A 13,309-nucleotide genomic window follows, 5' to 3' on the forward strand; every position below is an offset into this window, starting at 1 on the left:
AAAGTAAAGCGTAAGGAAAGAATGCTTGTTTGTGTAAGAACTCGGAACTATGTACAATGTGTTTGGTAATTCAAGTGTCCGACCGCTGCTGCCATCTACCTGGTTTTTGAGGTTCCTCCTGAATCAGTCAGTCCAGAAAATTGAAGCCAAGGAATTACGTGACAGTATAATTCAGGAAACTACTTATCATTTCAGTCTTTAAGCTACCTAGACGCAACAAAATTGTTAAACAGCAAATTTTTTGACAATTTTTCGCATAATTTTCCTGAACGCGAACTTGAAGTTGCTGTCAACAGCTATACTGTACTGAACAAAAGAATGTTAAAGACACAACTTGGAGTTCTATATGGAAGACCCAACTTCCGAAATATAGATGGAGCTGTTCAATTGTTACAATACATAACATAGCCGCCAACAATTCACAGGATCCATTCTGTGAAGTAACGAAGTTGTTAAATATTTTGGTTACAACACCAATGACTACTGCTGAGCCAGAAAGGTGTTGTTCTTTCTTTAAACGCATAAAAACGTTTATAAGGAACATTATGTCCGAGGATCACCTCACTGCTCTTGCAATACTGTCAATAGAAAAGAGTATGATGTCCAAGATGGAGGGGTTTAACTCCAGGGTAATTGACAAGTTCTGCAGTAGGAAGGAACGTCGTATGGACTTCATATTTCGTCACTAGGCGAGTCTCAAATTAAGATAAATACATATAAGTGTATACAGTAGGCCGATATAGAGATTGTAGCACACTCATTAATTTGACCACCAGCCGCTACTGCCTACCGATACTAATAGTGAAACTAATGTTATTGTAAATACGTTTTACGTAAGAAAGTGTGTTTCTAGCAATAATAAAACGTGTGATTTGTAATGGTGGAAAATAGCGTTAGGCTATACGTTTTACGTAAGGAGGTTGTGCGTTTTTAACTAGGCCTATAATAAAACTTGTGATTTGTAATGGCGGAAAATAGTGTTAATGTTCTCCAGACAACCAACTTTTCAACTCTTCCATTAGAAAAGAAACTTGAAATAAAGGCTCTGGGAGGACCACTTTCACTTTTATCAATTTCTCAGGATCGATCATGTAAGGCGTAAATCATTTCGTAGAGTGTTCAGGCCTCAAATTTATGAACGAAATAACTGGATCTGTGCATGTGAAGTCACAAACAAATTGTTCTGTTTCCCGTGTTTGCTCTTTGCTAAAGAAAGTGATGCTAGTTGGGTTAAAACAGGAGTGTGTGATTTAAGTCATCTGACTCAAAAAATTAAAAAACACGAAGAATATGTGGTTCATAAGAATGCAACATTGGATCTGTCAATGCTTGGAAAAACAGATATCAGGGAACAACTCGACACTGCGTTCAGGAGAAATATTGAAAGACATAATGGCGTGGTGAGAAAAAATCGGTATGTGTTATCGAAAATTATCGATTGTTTCATTTTTTGTGGTGAATTTGAATTAGCACTGCGAGGACATGGTGGAAAAACATCATCATCAAACCCGGGGATCTTTAGAGGTTTTTCATCAATTTCACATCTGCGTTACAAATCACATGTTAGCAGCAAATCTTTTCGACTCAAAACACTTTCCAAATTATAACAACATGTTCCCCGAGAAAAATCTTAAATCTGTAATAGAAACATATCCATTTCTTAAATTATAACAACTGAAATCTGAGTTGCAAGTGATCTACATGAGAAATGACTTCAGAAATATGTCCGGTGTCGATCTTTTGCAATTCGTGATCAAAAATAACGTGGTAGTGTCATTCAGTGAAGTGTCGAAACGCCTGAAAATAATAGCAAAAGTACCTTTGTCTACCTCGGAAGCAGAAAGATGTTTTTCTACATTAAAGCGGGTGAAAACGTTTCTTCGAAATACGATGGAGGAAGAACGTCTAACGGCCTTAGCAATGCTATCCATTGAAAAATCCATGGTTACGGAATGTGTGGATTTCAACGAGAGAATGATCAACATATTTTCAACAAGCGTTCAACAGCAACACCATCCTCTTCCGAATTACTGGGTTAGGTGAGTATTTGATTCTTACAGTTTGATTTTATGTTTATTTTTTCTGAAAACGAGTTCATGTACACGAAAACAAAAAATTAATGTCGTAACTTATTTATGAGTGCAGATATTAAATATGTGAACCCCCAACATCAAATCTCACGAGCCGTTACTGGTTCATAATAAACTTCAATTTCATGTCATGCGAAAGAAGGAAATACTTGTCTTTAGTACTCGGCCTGGTTGGCACAGTTGGTATAGCGCTGGCCTTCTAGGCCCGAGGTTGAGGGTTCGATCCTGGCCAGATCGATGGCATTTAAGTGTGCTTAAATACGACAGGCTCAAATCAGTAGATTTACTGACATGTAAAAGAACTCCCGTGCGACAAACTTCTGGCACACCGGCGACGCTGATATAACCTCGGCACTTGCGAGCGTCTTTAAATAAAACGTAACTTTTTAAAATTTGTCTTTAGTAAGTATTTTGTCTTGTTTGAAAGACTCGTCTTCTATTCAGTTCCTCATAGTTTGCAGACTATCGGATTATTTCGCGTATTACAATATATTTACTTTATTTCCCACTTGTTTGAGGTGTCTGAAGTCTAGCAAAGATATGTACAGTTTAAATACAATGTTATGTCATAAGGGCATGTGACCGCAAAGTTTGTTAAGTTAGGAAAGCTGGCCGCCAATCTTGCCTGGAGTCCTCTCAGGGCAGGGATCTTCAATTTATTTCTAAGTTAGCATTTTAGAGTTAATAAAAATAAGTCTGTTCATAAATTATTGGATGAATACTTTTTATGTTGCACGTTCTGTAGTTTTATGTTTTCCTTTTTTTTTTTTTTTTTTAGGAGACGGACGATAGACGTTCATCACTGTTACTATAATATCGTACATACTAACATTCTGGAAGGATGGAATAAAATGAGACAACTCAACATGTACATTTGTATCCTCGAAGATATCACAGAGAAAGCAACTACCTAATTGTGAACCACTGCACTTCGGAGAAAATAGAAAAAAAGTCTCGCGTATTAGATTATATATTTGTATTTTCATCTTTTAATAAATAGTTTAATATCTCTATACCAGGGGTCGTCAGCACAGAGCACGCTGGGGCTAGCCTCTCTTACCCGCAGAAAACGCAGTGCACTATAGTGCTCTCATAGCTTCTAGCGGGTATGCTCTCTATCTCTCCCTGTTGCATGTCGGTGCGCAGGGGACGGCACCGCGTACCCATTGCACATTTCAGCGAGTGCTGACGACCACTGCTCTATACTATCACAACATTTGAGGATTCAATACAGCTTGTAAAAGTTTGATACTTTTGTAGCACTTTTTAATCCATACATGGGTACATGGGTTTTCTGTACTCGTCAACTATGAATTTATCTTCAAAAGCGACTGGTTCGCATTAACAGTTGTATACATTCGTAATTACTTCACGCCTGAGCTATGTGAACTTGATGTCTGCACTTGGTTTGACTCGCACAATACAGCCATTTTGTTCTAATCGCCTCTCATTGTCCGTCCTCTGAGCCCGTTCCAGACGCTTGCTGCCCACGTCACGTTGTTATAAGTTACGGTTTCAATACCAGATGGGTCAGTCCCACAATGAGTCCTCCTCCTTTCTCCACACGCTGTAGCGTGCTCAGTGTCATAAAAACTCTTACGTAACCACGAGAGAGATTCATCAATGATGCTTTCGGTGAAGGGAAAAAAGACCACAACATCGCTAACAAATTAGGAAATAAGTCAGAAAGTTCATGAGCAGAATGAGGAGGCGAAAGAAAAAGTGACTGACTTATTTAGATGACATAAAACAGTCGTGAGTGGTCAGTCTGGTTTATTTAGCGCTTCTGATGCGCGGTGAAAGTGATGTATCTCCTCCGTTAATTGTGCAGTTCGGTACCGCTTGCACGCCATTCCACGTTCTCTGTAACAGGACAGGAGTCTGTAATACCTCCAATTACCTGTTTATATTACGAAATCAAATTGTTCCTCAATGCCATTACAATCGAAGACTGACCAACATCCTTTCCTCTCTGCCTCTGTTTTCCTTGACATCTTCCCATTGCTTCAATTGAAAAAATAAAATACTACCACTACTACTATTATCACTACTACCAATACTAGCCTGCTACTATCACTGCTACTACCACTATTATTACTACGTCTACTGCTACCACTACTACTAGGCCTACTACTACCACCATTACTACTAAGCCTACTACAACCACTGTTTCTAGACCTTACTGCTATCACTACTATTGGTACTACTACCACTACTAGGCCTAAAATACCATTACTACTAGGTTTACTACCGCCACTACTTCTAGTATTATTATCACTACTTGTACTAGCGTTGTGCATTACAGGTGCTTTGTTCTGTTCAAGTTTGTCGAATATGGCAAAGTTCGCTATTCGCCAATATTCGCTCTGCAGAAGAAGGCCTGTCATGTTTGTCCCATCTTGTTATGAAAATATTCGCTATCCTTCACTCATGTTTTTAATCCCTTAAGAATTTTAGCACAGATATTGCAGATAATTTTTAATATGAAATAAGACGAAGTTTTTAGGCCTAATGCCTTGGTTGCATCTCTCATGTTCGAACATTGCAGGACATTAACTTGTACTACTACTACTAAGCCTACTATTACTACCACTATTACTAGTACTTCTACTGCTAATTCTTATTTAAAATAACGAAAAAAACATGTAGATTTCAGCAAAGTAAACAAAATAACTGTTTAGAACCAGATTTAACATTTTAAGGCACTTTTATTAATGTTGCAATTTAGCACTTTGCAGAGGTTTTTGGTTGAAACATTTTTATGGAAAGTTTGGTAGTAGGAATTCAATGTCATCAATGTGTTCCAGATTTTCCAGTTAAAACTCTTGAGAATAATAAATAAGTAAAGGAACATATAAAATTACAATGAAATTGTGAACATTAAGAAATATGCCAAAAGTTATGGTGTGATTTTATTCCGACCCATCTTATTACTCAATGAAAATCAGCCGCTGCCAAATACATCTTATTTGTGCGTGAACACAGGATCTAAAGAGATCGCATAGGCAGCCAATATTCTACCACCAGCACCGAGAAATTAGTTGAAAACTCGAGATGATGATACAGATAACAACAAAGAGAGTATTAGGTAGGTCATAATCCTGTCCTATTTTTAATTGAATTAAATTAGGACGCTTTATTAACTGCAATGTTTATCTAGCGTCTGAATGAAATGAAAGTGATAGTGCCAGCGAAATGAGTCCAGGGTTCAGTGCCGAAAGTTACCTAGCATTTGCCCTAAATGGGTTGAGGGTAAACCCCGGAAAAAATCTCAACCAGGTAACTTGTCCCAACCAGGATTTGAACCCGGGACCGCTTGTTTCACGGTCAAACATGCTAACCTAACCATTACTCCACAGCTGTGGATTCCATTGCTATTAATACCATGAAAACTAACGAGGAAAAAATATAAGAACCTCTATGTGACGGGGCCTTTAGAAAGATTCTGATTTTTTTTACTAAAATAAAAATGTCTCATAAAATATAATTTCGCCCTTATTTCGCAGAAAAACATACATTTAACATTCTGTATTAATTTCGCATTTTATCGCGGATTAAAGAACTACACTAATGTACTTAAAATGCTTTTAAACATAAAATTACTTACTTTAACAGAGTTTGGGCACATTTCCCATTTATCGTGATTGCGAAAAGCTACCATCTCTGACCATCAATGATGACTTTAGGATGTCCCATGCCTTGTGTTTCATTTCAAGCCCTCTGGAATTTCTTAAGATGACTTTCCTTCTACGTTTCCAGTCCATAAATAAAGGTAAACCAATAAAATAGAGAATTAAACTCCTCTTTTGATAGATGTATCAGCCTCTTCATTACCTGTGACACCAAATCACCTGTATATAAAATCTCCAAACGTATTGTAAATATAACATAGTTTATGTTTGTTGTGGACATGATGGGTGTAAATCAGATTTGTTTCCAGTCACTGCTTTCCAGTCTTATTCTCATTTCTATATAATTGCTCAATCATATTCATGTTATTAGTCGTCTTCGATTTGCCCTTGCAATTTTAGGAGACGTTAAGTAAATTGGTGGCGGATTCCGGTAAGGAAAGTGCAGATTCATACATCTTAGACAGTGAGTTAATGTACATTCTTTTGGCTTGCTGACCACACTATAAGAGATTCCCACAATTCGTGTATTGTTGTGGTGCTCATTTATTTCTGAAGTGGTTACGAAAAGAACAAAAGAACTAGGTAAAGAAATTGAACCATCTTTCGCAATCGCCTCACGGTGCATGTAGAGCAGCTATGTTTTGTTCCACATTCTAAAATCATTTTAATGCTTCCTCATAGTTTCTTCGAGTCACACAGGAATACATAACGTTGACTTTATTTGTTGTTTGTTATGCCGTCAAGGAACATGGGACATCTGTAAAAGCCTTTCATCATACCAGACTCTGCGCTAGTACTTGCATTCTAACTATGTCATTTCAGCCTCCTTTGCTTCTCCTGGTAGTATTTTGCCGTGTAATCGCCATTTCACGCAAAATGGAAGTAAATGGAAGGGTAAGTCGTTTATAGATGCTTTAAGTGGTTATGGGAGCAACATGCAAGTGCTTAAGTGATCTACACATAAGTCAATGCAATTTTTTGAACTATAACGACAGTGATATAAAGTTGACCAAAATATAACGAGATTTAATGTCCTACTGTGAAGAAACAATATGCTCATGCGGCTTCGGCGATACTACTACCAATCTATAAAGGAAAGGGTAGCAAGAAAAAGAACCGAATAATTATAGAGGGTTCTCACTTCTGTCGAGTCCAGGAAAAATTTATACAGGACTGTTAGCAAGAAGATTAAGACAGTGTTTGGAAAATTACATCATTTCAGAATTTCAGAGTGGATTTAGAGAGAAGAGGAGAACAAGTGAAAACATTTCCATCATTAAGACTATTATAGATACACATCTAAATTTTGAAAGGGGGTGTATGTATTGGTGTTTTAATAACTTGGAAAAAGCGCTCGATTCAATTAATAGGGAAAAATTATTATATAAATTGGAAAAAATTGGGATTAGCTCTTCATTTCTAGAAAATAGAAAAGCACTCCATATAGAGGTAGTATTTAGAACTAAATTGGAAAATGGAAATCTGTCTAAAATGACTTAACCAAACGAGGGGAGTGAGTCAGGGTTGTAATTTGATCCTTTATTTAATGTGTTTATTAGTTATATTTTAGACAATATTGTAAATATAAATTCCCATTGCCCAGTACTAGAAAATATACCTATTCCAGGCCTACTCTTTGCAGACGATTGTGCGACCGGCGCATTTTCCTCGTGATGGGTCTGCAAAAAGCAATTAATGAAATTAATAACTTCTGTAAAATTTGGTACCTAGAAATAAATGAAAAGAAGTCCAAAGAGTTTATATCTAAAAAGGGGAATATTCTAAGTAAAAAAGAGAAATGGTCTGTAAATAGGATACTTATTGAGTGCGTTTCCAGATTCACGCATCTAGGAGTAGTAATATATAATAGGGAAAATTGGAAATGGCAAAATGAAACAGCGATGAATAAAGGAATGTTTAAATAAATGGCCGAATTTAGGGGTGATGTATTTTCTAAATGTGTACAGGGCATTAATCATCATCACTATCATCATCATCATCATCAGCTATACAGGTTATAGTCCCAGAAGGAATGTTACGGTTCACAAAAATTTTGAGCCCATCTCTTCATTGGACGCCCAGTTGATTTCCTGCCTATAGGTTGGTAATGCAGGATTGCACGAAGGTTTATAGTCCTAGACATACGCCTCACATGCTGACGCCAATTATCTTGATAGTGACATATGTCTGCTAGTATAGAGTTCAAGTGGATTGGCCGCGGTGGACCCATTGGATGGCCTGCTCGTTCTCCCGACTACACCCCACTTGACTTTTGTGTGTGGGAACACTTGAAGAGCCTGGTGCACGATACTCCAATTGAATCGGAAGCTGCTGACGCTCTACAGCACATGCCTTGACGTGTATGACAGGCAATGACACGACGTTGCAGAGCTTTTATTGACGCAGGAGGCAGCACTTTTGAACAGTTTTTGTAAATGAGTACAAATTGAAATGGTTTTGAAGAATGAGTGCCATAAGTAACGTTAAACAACTGTATTCTTTATTCCTTACAGTACAGTACAGTTTCTGGTTGTTTCATTAAATAACCGATTTCCAACCCATGGTCATTTAACAACAAATATTATTTTGGTCTCTTGTATCAACCCTAAAATTTGAATATTGAATTTAGATACACCCTGTATATATTTTATGGTGACAATTTGTTTAGCCTATATAAATGTATGCCTGAGAATATGTTATATTAAGTCAGTTACAATAGGCTAAAATACATCAATATTACAAAATATTTACAATTAAAACAAATATATTGAAATGGATTTATCCTTCTAATGGCCAAATATGCTCAGTCCATTTAAGAAAGCAGTGAATTACGATAGTAAGTGATATAAATAATTTTAGTTTTGTCCTTTAAAGGTGCAGATACTTGATCCGAAGAAATGTAACATTGTAAAATTCCTTTGCAGAACGAAAAGTTATATTTTTTTGGATCAAATTTGTGCACATTTAAAAGGCAAAACTAAAATTCTTTCATATTATCATAATACATTGCTCTCTTAAATTGACTGAGCATATTGGAAATTAAATCAATGGCTTTCCCAAAACACACTATGAAACTATGAAATGTGTTTGGGACTCTAAGGTTGGCAACCTGCCGTAAGTCGTCTCCATCCATTAGCATCGGGAAGGTACTAATGCTTATAAAAGCTGGTAATAAAAATACATATAACTACAATCAGAATGTGTTTTTAAACATAAATCGAGCTACTAGGTCCCAACAAAATGTGTCATATAAAATATTTTTTATCTCGAAAAAGAAGCAAAAACGACCAAAATTGCATTAGGCTTTTTTATTTGAAATGTCTCAAAGAATAACCCCCTGAAATTAATGACATTAGTTATGGTTCACTCTGTATATGTTCAGATCCTTAACCAAAATTATACATTAAGAAGTAGCTGGGATCCCAGATGGCGAAGTGCTATCACTTACGACTACGCTTTACTATTGTTTTTAGTAGGTTATTTCACTGCGCTTTATCAACATCTTAGGTTATTTAGCGTCCGAATGAGATGAAGGTGATAATACCGGTGAAAGGAGTACAGGGTCTAGCACCGATAGTTACCCAGCATTTACCTCAACCAGGTAACTTGCCCCGACCGGGAATCGAACCCGGGCCACCTAGTTTCGCGGCCAGACGGGCTAACCGTTACTCCACAGGTGTGGACTTTACTATTGTTAATTTATCATTAGGAAGTCATTAAATTGAAGAATTACGTACAATAATTAATTATATTCAACGACTTCAGTAAATTATTAATAGCCTACTCCTTCATAACTAAAGGAAGATAAAAAGACAAGCGACATATATACTATCGATATTAGAAATAATCTCCAGTGAGGAGAAAAATACCAGCTAAGTAAATTCCAAACAATGCATACAATAGCCTATTTCACCAAACAAAAGGCCTTAAAGAAAGGGAACTAAAATTTATGAAACTTTTTCAGTACCAGTGCTGAGAGTGTGAAAATTGGACACTACACTCTTATGTTAAAATGTAGACCAACAAACTAAAAAAATAAAAGCAGTAACTGTTAATGAATTGATTGATCACGTATTTAACATAGCCATTCGTACGCATTAAGATCATTATCACCACCACCATCGTCATCAGTATGAATATTATCATTATCATTATTATCATCAATATCATTACCGCCACCATCGTCATCATCAGGAACATCATCATCATTATTATCATCACATCACCACCATGAATATCATCACCATCAATATCACTATCATCATAATCATCATAAAAATATCAATAATTGGACAGTGACTTGCTCCGGCTTCACAGCAAAAATCTCTTTTTTGGGCATTCTATGTCCATTTTGTCTTTTGAATTGTTTTCAAAGGCTAATTCTAATCATTTCTACAACTCTCTTTTTATCACCTCACCTCAATTTATCGCGCCAGAAATTGTGTAACTCTTACTTGTTGCGAAACTTAAAGCTTCAATGTAAGATCTATGGAATAGGCCTATAATAAATGACATGAAATATATGAAAGTAATATTTGGACCTTGCGATATCGATGTCGGTCGAGTTTCCTGCATCCTTTCACTAATGTAATGTATGTGATTTCGGCAGTTGTCATAGAGCTCTAATATGAAAATTAATAGCCTACAGGCACAGAGTTAAACACAGGGCCGTATTCATAGACGTTCTTATCGCGAGCTTCCGGTGGATGATCAGCGAACTGACGTTTTTCATATTCATAAATCAGTGATAGCAATATGATATGAATCCTGTACAAGTAACCAGTCGATACCCGGGGTTAGTTTAGCACACTCGTAGCGCGGGCTAGTGAAATGTTTATGAATAGCACCCTAGAATGTTAAATTAATCAAAATAATTAATATAAACCACTCTCCACTCGAGTCTTTTAATTTCAAAGCTACTGATTTTTGAAGAGTGCATTTTAATTTCTCCACTTTATTTCCTGTTCCAATCGCCAGAAACCTTCTTGGTCTCATGAGGCATCATCTTATGCAGTTATCTGCAGTTTCAATGGGCACGGTGGGCAACAGAGACATCTGTCTAGTAAAGCAAAGGAAACTTGGTGGGGCATAAACGGCTGTAGATTATTTTTCTTGAATCATCGATTCCATAAGCGTGAAGCAAAGAAAACTTGGTAGAGGGGGATGGGGCGTCATCCGGCCACTTTTTCTGAGTCAGAATCTTTTAGATGCGCTGGATCTACAATATGGGACCCAGTATGTGTTAAGAATTTTATCTTTGTTTAAAAATCCAATCTGAGTAGCTCAGTTGGTAGAGTAAATGTGTACGGACTGAAAGGTTCTGGATTGAATCCCGGGTGGTGACGAATTTTCTCGTTGCCGAAGCTTACAGAACGGCCCCAAGGTTCACCGAACTTCCTACGAAATTGAGCACCGGCCGAATCTTAACCGGAGGCGAAAAGCGATCGGAGCGTGGTGCCGCCCATAACCGCCTCATTCTAGTGCCGAGGTCAAGAAAGCTTAGAGCAAGCTGTTATCAAAATGTAGATGCATGCTTCACCCTAAGGTCTGAGTACAGTGTTGTCTGTACAGCGTTTTTCGGAGCGGAGCGTACAGCAGCAGTGTTTCTTTACATCTTTTCCCTTCACTGCTGCGAAGAATGGGTGTTTCCATGCATTGGCAGGTACTACTGAATGTACTGTGATGTTGAAGTTAGTTTTAGAAACGAAGCCGATTTCCCACGAAATAAAAAGAAATAACTCAAAATGGCAAGGGAAAATTCTGGTCTCTTTATCTTAAGAATTAGCTCTGTGAATTTACTGAATTTACCTTCTACTTTCGGTGCCGGTTTCTTTTATATGACATGACATGATATGACATGACATGACATGACATGACATGACATGAAATATATTTGATGTCAACATTTACATCCATGTAATGTGTACCTCACAGTTTTTGTATGTATGTATTTATTCACATATATACCCGGTGGCAGTGGTAACTAATTACACTCAATAAAGACAATAATAAACACAATTAATAAAAACTACAATTAATAGTAATATTAATAATTAATACTAACAATAATTAATAATAATAATAATGATAATAATAATAATAATAATAATAATAATAATAATAATAATAATAACAGGGAACATCCTAAATTAAATGAAGCACAATCGGTTAAAATAACATTTAAAGTAAATCTAATTTGTACCTTAAACCTATGTTCGAACTAAAACCCACGAGTATGATATGTTCATATCTGCACAAGTACCTTTCAACACTACACTCATTTCGCTTTCAACTCACTCACTGCACTGGAACTACGACACATTTCACTGATTCTATCCTGATTTCACTAACACTTCAAAAACATTTCACTGTTCAAATACTTTGCACTGCCACTATAAACTATAAAGCTTCACTGACAGGAACACGTTTCACTTACTCAACACACTTCACTGACACAACACACTTCACTGACACAACATAATTCTTCACTGATAGAACACTTCAATAACAAAATATCAATTACACCCTTTAAATACTGTGTATAATTATCGTCTATTAGTAAAGTCCTTAAGCCTATATTTAAATACATTTTTGGTTGTTGGTAAAGCCTTTAGTAAGTCTGCAGGTAAAGTATTCCAGTCCCTGATAGTACGATTGAGAAAAGAAAACTTTCCAGTGTCCGTCCTCTGTCTTCTTTCCCTCAATTTATAAGAGTGGTCGTTCCTTGAAGAGTAATTTGGAGGCTGCAACCAATTTTTTATTTCTCTCCAGGCAGGCTCACCTCTGTATGTTTTGAACAGTGCGCATAATCGAATTCGCGTTCTCCTGTCCGTGAGTGTGTCCCATTTTAATGGTGAATTTTTCCGACAATACTTGAGAGCCCGTTTTTGAATCTTTTCCAGTGTCTTAATATGTTCTAGTCTGTAAGGATCCCAACATGCAGCACCATATTCCATTACTGGACGTACTAGTGATTTATATGCAATCTCTTTGGATTTATCAGAGCCTTTTCTTAGTACCGTCATCACAAAGTGTAACGCTCTCCATGCTTTTCCCGTTGTGTCTGTAACGTGTTCCCCCCAGCCAAGATCGCTGCTTAATGTTATTCCGAGGTATTTACATTTGTTAACTTCCGGAATGGTTTCACCCCCTAACGTATCCGATCCCACAATTACATTCATTACAGTTATACCTTTTGTAGACGCTCTTCTAATTTAACTTTCGACCCCATTTAGATAATTCAAAATCGACACTTTTACGACTCTGTTCTTGATTTTCAGTACACTTTTATCGAACATACACTGTTTCTACTAATAATTGTTACTGAAACCCCAGATCACATATGCAACGATTACTCATTTCTATGTTAAAATCGGTAGCACTTTAAGGTTTCTTTTATATATATTGGACTAGCCAAACAGAGCAGACAAGACAGCAGAATTCTCTCGCGAGTTTTACACTATACGATTATTAGCATGAATCCTACGAATGATTACAAAGTATTGGAGGACTTTTTATTTTAATACAAGATTTCCAAACTCTATATGATCACAAATATTTCATTATTACATGAAGAGACTGAGCATC

General features: G+C 36.7%; 1 protein-coding gene across 1 annotated transcript in view; it reads right to left on the bottom strand.

Annotated features, from left to right (window-relative positions):
- Positions 1–13,309, bottom strand: part of LOC138694383 (uncharacterized) — a 226,229-nt gene that overhangs the window by 84,460 nt on the left and 128,460 nt on the right. The gene's annotated exons all lie outside the window — the stretch shown is intronic.

Source organism: Periplaneta americana, chromosome 2 (genome assembly GCF_040183065.1).
Source record: "Periplaneta americana isolate PAMFEO1 chromosome 2, P.americana_PAMFEO1_priV1, whole genome shotgun sequence".
Lineage (NCBI taxonomy): Eukaryota > Metazoa > Arthropoda > Insecta > Blattodea > Blattidae > Periplaneta > Periplaneta americana.